Source organism: Gallinula chloropus (assembly GCF_964237585.1).
Source record: "Gallinula chloropus genome assembly, chromosome: 10".
Taxonomy (NCBI): domain Eukaryota; kingdom Metazoa; phylum Chordata; class Aves; order Gruiformes; family Rallidae; genus Gallinula; species Gallinula chloropus.
Window position 1 is genome coordinate 12,309,798 of NC_140095.1, and position 8,279 is coordinate 12,318,076.

Consider the following 8,279-nt stretch of genomic DNA (forward strand, 5'->3'; position numbering starts at 1 on the left):
TCCTCCTGCAGTGTGTCCAGGATCTTCCCTCTACCTGCACCTTGAGGGAAGCAGAGGGGGAAGACAAGCATGGAAAGCCCTTCCAGCTCAGACCCTCACAACCACACTGCCACAGGAACACTCAGGGCTATGTTGCCCAACAGAAAGGGAATCCTCTAGAACTGAACTGCCTGGCCACTGCAGTTAAATCCCTCCTACAAAATCCATGCATTACCCAAAGTCTTTGGCCAAATTGGTGCTTAATTTTTTTCTTGTCTAGGGAGCCAAGGTACTTTCAGAGCAACTTTGCCACCTTCCCCCTAGGAAGCTCCTGGTAGTGGCTCAGCGCCAGCACAGTAACAGAAACTTGTTAACACCTTTTCAGCCTGTGTTAATAAAGTCAAGGCAATTAACAGCTTCACTATTTACAAAACAAATCCTCTTCCCAACACCTGAGAAAGAGAGTTACATGTGTTTCCCAAACATTTCTCAGCTGGGTAGAACACCTCCAGGAACTGTCTCCAGGGTGGTGGTGTGTCTGCTCCTCCTTGGCTGGAGAAGTCCATGTTCACCATGAGTTAGTTCACACCATTCTTCCATCCAGGAGACTGGATCAGCAAGCACAGGTCTGCTGGGAAAGTTTCTTATCCAAGGAGAAAAGTTTCTTACTCCAAGGAGAAAGAGGAGTGCAGGGAGTCAGAGTGTGGATTTATTGCCCACCTGATGGTTTTCTGATCGGCCCCATGAGCAGGTGTACAGGAGCCACTTGTGGGTAAAGTAGGTTGTTCCCCTCCAAAGATGCCTCACGGGGCGCTGGGGCAGTGGGTAAGAGGCAGCAGATCTACACCTCTGCAGAGTAATTCAGAAGCTTTTATTCTTTCTTTTCCTTTCCCTGCCTGTTTCTGGTCCCCTGCTCTCTCCTAGGATACACACCATTCCTCCCCCCCCCCGAATCACTCCCTGGCTTACAGTGCAGTAAATTCCCCCTTTTCAAACAAGCCCCCAAGGAGATGAGCAACACAACAGAAGACTGATGGATGAGCGACACTCAAAGAAATGTAACTTACAATGTACCTTCAAAACTGATCTCTTCCTCCTCTTTTCCTCTGCCATCCTGCTCTCCTCCAAACACACAGAGCGGCCCATAATTAACAAACAAGAAAGCTGACATGTGGGGTGCAGAGGTGACTGTTGGGACAACTTCACAGAAGAGTGCTCCCTGCCAAAGTGGGCTCCCTCCAAACACCACCGGGGTTTGGCAAAGACCCTGTCTAAAGCCTGTATCATGTCTTGGACCAAGAGCCATCCCCTGCAGCAAGGAAAGGAGAAGGGGTTGGTGGTAACCCTTAAGTGAGCCAGGAGCAGGAACTGATGAGCACAGCAAGGAAACGTTCACCAAATGCTGTTAGGATGCTAAGAAGAGTAGCAGTTGTGTAGGATGGCGTAAGCCGGGGCCAGAAAATGAGAGTAAGTGTAAATCTGTTGTAGAAGGGGAAGGTAGAGGTTTACAAGGAGGAGGACGTGATGGGAGACAGATCTCAAGTAGTATTTTAGCTTTGTTTTCTTTCTCTCTCAAGCCTTTCTTCAGCGTCCTATGCAACACTAATCGAAGCCACTTGTGGGCACATCCAGGAGAGAATAGCTCGTCAGGGGACATAGGCCCACAGAGCCTGGACACTATACGGCCCTTAATTTCCTCCTCTGATGTTTTCAGTAGCTCATGGGATGCCATAAAAGATGGTAAGGATGAGGTCAGTGGGAAGACTGTAAAACAGTGGGGAGAGGCGTGAGCGTTACCTCACTTGGGCTCAAACCCGGGCCACGCACGAACCGAGTTTGCTGGGTGCAAGTTCTTCTGCTTGTGCTGGTGGCTGCACCCCCCGTCCCACCAGGCTGCTGGTGCTCAGAACCACGCTGTGATGAGTTGTGGGCTCTGGTATATTGGGTTGTGAAGTTGGTGGGACTCTTGTCAATTGATTTATATCAATCAAGTCTGGTCGGGCACAGACAAGGATGAGGACATCAGTTCTCACATTTCTTCCTAATTCCACAGACCTTCTGAATTCACAACACTGAAGCTCCTGACCTGACTCTTCTAAGAGGATCATCCACCAAGAATATAACTCACAGCTTCAAGCACAGTAATTTCTATTTATCCTCCTTTTGCTCAGTGCCTTGAAGCCCACCCCGACCCACCTCTCCATTCCCACTCCTGCCAAGCAGAAACTTCTGCTGCCCAGCTGCTATCAGCCATGCTGGGAACAAGGCACCTCCCCTCTATCACTGAGTGGGTTTTGAAAGCAATAAGCAAGAGAATAATTAAATTAGCTCAGCCTCAATTACCTCCTGAGGTGCCAAGCACTCCCAGCAGTGCAGCAGCACCAGTGGGGTCTGGAGAGCAGACAGTAACAGGCTCCATGCTCCGGAGCACAAGTCTGCTGGGGTGGGAGCTTGGCAGCAGCTGGCCCTGGGCAGCACGGCGAAGCACGGCACAGGAACTCTCAGCACAGCTTTGCTCGAGCCAACTTGGGTCCAGAAGCAAGAGATGCTTTCATACTTTGATGTTAACAAGCCTTATCCCTGGGCAAAGAGCTGTACTTCCCAGCTTGGCCTACTGTACCCTCTGTTTCTTGCCCCAGGGGCTTTCCCCAGCAGGGTACCAGGGCTATCACCCCACGTAGCAGCCTCAGCTTCTGTTTTACCAAACACCCTACTATTCAAACTCCCTGTGAAACATCAATATGCTTTTGACAGCAGCACACTCAGTTTTGGTTTCTTCTTTTTTTCCCTGCTCTATTGCAGGCTGCAAGACTTGAATCTGGATTTGAGACAGCCCATGGTTTGGGAGCGATGGGGTCACAGCCTTCACCCAGCTCCATCTCCAAGGTGTGCAGAGGAGCCTGCACCAGCTCTGGCCAGGATTAGCAGCTGAGCAGGGGACATCCCCACTGCAGAGCTTTATCTCACCCATCACCAGAGAGGTCACAAATCACTGCCTGGACCCTTTCAAGCAGTTGGAAGCACTAAATTGTACCTCTCTCTCCAGACGCCATCCAATCTCCTGGCCAGGCCAGGTACATTGATAAGGAGATAGTGTAAACGGAGCCCAAAATTCACAATTTCCTGTGCTTTAACCTAGCAAGTGCTGTATTGGGCTGGGGAGTCTTATTTACATTATTTCAGGTTATCTCCCTTTCCAAAGGGGCCTGTTGTGACCAAGGATCCACCACTGTTCTGCTTCAGTGAAGAGGATGTGAGATTTCAGGTGACACCAGGCATAGGGTGCTTTGTATGTTTTCAGCACAGCTGTGAGCAAATAAATATTTGGGAAAAGTAACAAACACTGCTGCGAGGAGACCTGGGAGTGGCAATCAGCTCCTTCCACCTCCTTCAAGTTTTAAAGCCCAAATGGTCTTAGGGGCACTTCTACTTTCTCTGTTCTGTGAAGATGATATAATTAATTTCCACATCACCCTGATTTGGTCAGTACTGTATTAACCACCCTGCCTCATATCTGAGCTAACCACTGACAAAATCCCTTCGACTCATTCCCTTGAATTTTGGCTGCACATGGACACTCACCTCCCCTCAGGGGAACTATTTACCTGGAGACCTTTTCTAGCCCTAAAACTGCAGTTCAGCTTCCTTTTAAGGAGACATTTACAGCATTCCATTAAAGCAGTTTACATGTCTTGCTTTATTTTCCCAGACAGGCTGTTCCTTCCTTGGAGATTTACCAGCTTTTGGGAAAATGTATTGACTAAAGAGTCATGGAATAACAGACCTGTCTCCTTCAGGTGCTTTTCCCTGGAACAAATGTCAGCTTGGCCTGTGCTTTGAACAATGGCAGGTTTTCACAGAGTCTTCACTCCTTTTTCACAGCCACATGGTGATGGGGGAAAAAAGTTAAGGGCCAAAGGCTGGAAAAATGAAAGAGAAAGTAAAGCATTGCTGAGACAGGCAGATCTGTGCTTACAGAGCACATGGAGACTTGCCAGAGACTGTGGGAGCTGCGTTCAGCAGCAGTTCATCACCAGGGTCCCAGGTGGCTGGGGAGAGAAGGGATTAGAGCGGAGACTGGTCCATGCTCAGGGTTGAGCCCAGCACTGTCCTTCAGTGGTCGTTCAGCTGGTATCTAATGATGGAGGGGCTTCTCCACAAGCACTTCACTATCAGAGACAGTCAGCAAGCAACATGACATGGAACCTCCAGCTCACCCATCTCCCCAGTTTGTGGCTGTTTCTGTGATGGGCTGAAGATGTATCCTTATTCCCTACATCCCAGGGAAGGCATGTGCTCCTCTGCTTGCTGAAAGACACACATTATCAAGACAGCTAAATCAAAGAAACCAGGAAAGGTCTAATGCTAAAAATCAACAGGTTTAGATGTGCTAGTCTTCCTTCTTAATTTCTACTGTGTCCCTACTGCCAAGGGCACAGGGGCTTTCAGCCTGTTCCTCGGGGTCTGGCTGCTGATCCACCCACCGGTCCTCAAGGAGGAAACGTTCAGAGGAGACTTCAGCTGGGTTAGAAATGGTCCTTGTGTCCTGAAGACAGTCCAGCCCCTAAGATGGCACTTCATGGCTCCAGCTGCCACTATGGCATATGGCCCATTGCAAGTCACACTGTGACAAATTACAGAGCATCCTTTTCCTGAAATGCCTTCAGTAGCATTTGTATTGAATGGAAACTCTGAGTTGCACAGATAAGGCAGCTGTGTGCAGCTTTCACATTTCAAGGGTTTTAATGTATTTTTGACACCAGCTAATATTTTTTAAACCTATTTTTTTCACAAAAGAGGTAACTGTTTGCAGCAGGAAGCAATTTCTAACTGCACCACAGGCCTGCAGTGCACGACATGCGAACACCACCACTGCAAGTGTGCAAAGAGCTGGGGATAAAGGTGAGTAATGCAGTTGCTTGGTGAAGAATCCTGGCAGCATTTATCCTCACTTAGAAGTTTGAGAACACAACAGGACAAAGTCAAGCCTAGACTAAAACATACCATCAGCTGTTCACATGAGTACAGCTGTATTTACGTGGGGCACCAGAGTCAGATCCTCCAAGGTCAGGATCTAGGTACCTTCTTGGGATGCTGTCTCAGTACTTGCAGTTGTTCAAGAAAGGAACAGCTCTTTGAAACTAGAGAGTGATGCCCAAAAAGCTTGCTTTCCACAAAGGAAAGTCAGGTATAACTGCACTGATGGTGAGAACAGCCCTGCTTGGTCTCTGAAGACTTAGTCTACCCCAAGGCAGCATCTCTCTGTTGCAACCTCACTTAAAGACTCATCTCCATCTCCTCTAAGCTCCCAGAGCCTTACTAATTCAGCCAAGAGGGTTGATTGTGACTCATCTTATTATTTCTTCCAAAGAAAAGATCCAGAAAGTTACGGCATTCCCCTTAGTGCCTGCACCCCGCTGTGGCCTGAACTTAAGACACCAGAGGAGCCGCAATATTAGCCAACCTGGAATGTTTTGGTTTTCCCTTGCAAAAGAGGCCCATCTCTCCAAGTGTGAACTGTGCTTCAATTACCAGAACATACTCGAGGGGGAGGGGGAAGGGAATTTCCTTCTTTTACATAGATATTTAACTAAGGGAGTCCCTTTCTGTTGAAAAAAACAGATCAGGGCATGCTCCAACACGCTCCCTTTTCACCACCTACCAGGGCAAGAACAATTTCATGTTCCACATACTGCACAGAAATGCCATTTTATTTCTGGAAAACCCACTCAGCACCAGGTACCACCATTCCAGCACACAGGTGGGTCAGCACCCATGAAAGGTGACTTCTGAAAATTCTTTGGTGTTTAAACTTTCTCACCCATAAGGAAGAAAACCTAGAGCAGAACAGACAGTTAATTCTAGGTGATGATGAAACATTCACCTCAGCACAATGATGCTGGCCTATGGTACCTCAGGACATGGCACAGCACACTCCCTGGTAGTGCATTTCTAAAAGCAAAAATAAACCTGTTCATTTAAAAACTAAACTTTATCTTTACACCTCTTCCCTCACGTCAGTTGATGACAGTCACATCAACTGTCTGTACCCAGAAAACTGCAGAGAGGGGGCTAAAATAGCTAGAAAATTTAACTGTCCATCAGTCACCCTTCTCCCTGTGCAGGTCAGGCCTGTAACAGCTGCTGAGCAGAGCAGGGTTCAGTAAGAATATTTGCAAGGTGGGAAACACTCTATTTCAGCGCTGCAGGAGCAGGGGAAGACATGGGCAGCTAAAGCTGAGTTTGCAGAAGAGGAACACACCTGTCCTCATCCAGCCTTTCCTCTACCTGTCCTTTGTTTCACAGCTCCAAAAGACTGGGTAAGTGAGCACACTGCGTGATTGCTTCTTGGGTGCCTTTTGTGGCTGTAGGCAGGAAAACAGAACAGCAAATAAAACAGCAGGAGAAGCAGGGATCCTCCTGGCCACAGACTCATCTGTATTGCTGGAGCTGAATCACTCCAAACCAGCCTGTTTGATACAGACATGACATCAGAACTATGCTGGCTCTGCTCACTTTCACTTCCACAGACATAACAGGACTGCTCACAGCTCCCCAGCTTCGCTCTCCCTGTGTGAGATGCTTTTTCTTTAAGGGCATTCTGCAATACATGTTATTTTTAAACATTAGCCTCAGCTGGATTGAAATAAAACTGGCCACTGATTTCTGATGGCTGATTTAGGAAGTCCAGGAGGCATTAACACACTCCTAACAGGCATCACCACCCCAACAGCAACTTTCATCCTCAAGACGTGGAGATTCACTGCATCACACAGAGGCAACTTCCCTACACACAGTCAGGTAACAGTCTCCTAAGAAACAGTTCCAATCACAACATGCCAAATGATCTGAGCCCCACACAAGTGGCAAAGCCCAAGAACAGGGTGTTAAACTTCCCATTCCTACGTACAGGTAGGTACTTCAGCACATAGATCCCAGCAGTGCCTGTGCTTGTGCCCTTACCTGTACTCCTGCTCAGAATTTCGGCAGCAGCAATAGGGGCACAAGGGCTAATGGGAATTGTAAGGAATGGACTGTCCAGCCCAGCAGTCCATGAGGGACTGGATGATCACATCAATATTTGCCATGTTCAGAGGGGAAATTTGAGATGTTTGGCACACTGCAGGCTGGTGCACAGGCACGAATTCAGAGCTTGGCAGCCGTGACTTGGATTTTGTTCCTAAAAAGTCAGTGAGGAGACTCCCTCCACATTAACTCAGAGGACATCAGATTGGGCTACAGATCCAGCACGTGGTGCTGAATCTCCTCAACTACAAGCAGGCGTGTTTTATTGAAGAGCTGTACTGATGGAGTGCTCAGCTGATACGAAACAAAGCTGGAACTAGAGAGACAAGAGTTTTATTCTTGTTCCTGCAGCTGCTCCTAAGGATAACCAGAGGAGAGTCCCTTCACTTCTGTCTCTGACCTTCACACCAGTGCCACTTGTGCACTGCTAGTTCCCTTGTACAGCGTTCCCTCATCCACTGAGGAGAGATGTTATAAAGAAACTACCTAAAGGTGTTAAAACTGCTCAGGGATTATTTACAATTATTCATTCCAGGAATCCCATATAGTCTTAGAAAGGAACGTTGTGCAAAGACCAAGCAACTGGTGAAGATACATTGTGGCTGCTTTGTAGTGCAGTGAGTCTCTGCCATATTGTAATGATGAATTAACAGCAATTATAACACTAAGTTGGGAGAATGCCTGAGTCAGTGCCCAGGTGAGGACACACTTTATTGCTGTTCATTAAAAAAAAAAAAAAGGCAATAAAAGGCTTAAGAACCTCCCCAGATCCTAACTCCATGAAGCTAATAATTAGTATGATCGATTTCCTATTCATGTAAATGATAGTTTAAGGGACATTTCATTTCCTACGCCTTTGTCACTCCCATTCAGTTGCAGAGATGATGCTATTGAGGGAAGCCAGCATGGTGCCTGTTTACAAGAGAACTTTGCAAAACAAAGACAGTCACGGTCAAAACTTTGCTGGTCAATTCAGTATATTTACATGGAAGTCCTCTGGAGGGAAAAAAATAGTATTCTGAAATAGCCTCGTGGGATAGTTTAGTTGGAGGGGTTAAGGAGGAAGGACCGATGTCATGGCTATCAAGGTACGTGGTGGCTGCAGGACAAAAGCGTCTGTTTTTCAAACGGAAGCTTGATCAGACTTTCCTTATTCAGGCAAAAAATACCATTACACAACTCCCCCAGCCAAACGGCAAATGGCAGTGCTCTGCATGCAGAGGACAGCGTTGTCAGAGGCTGGCTCCAGAGAAACTTGGCACCCACTCTTTGCT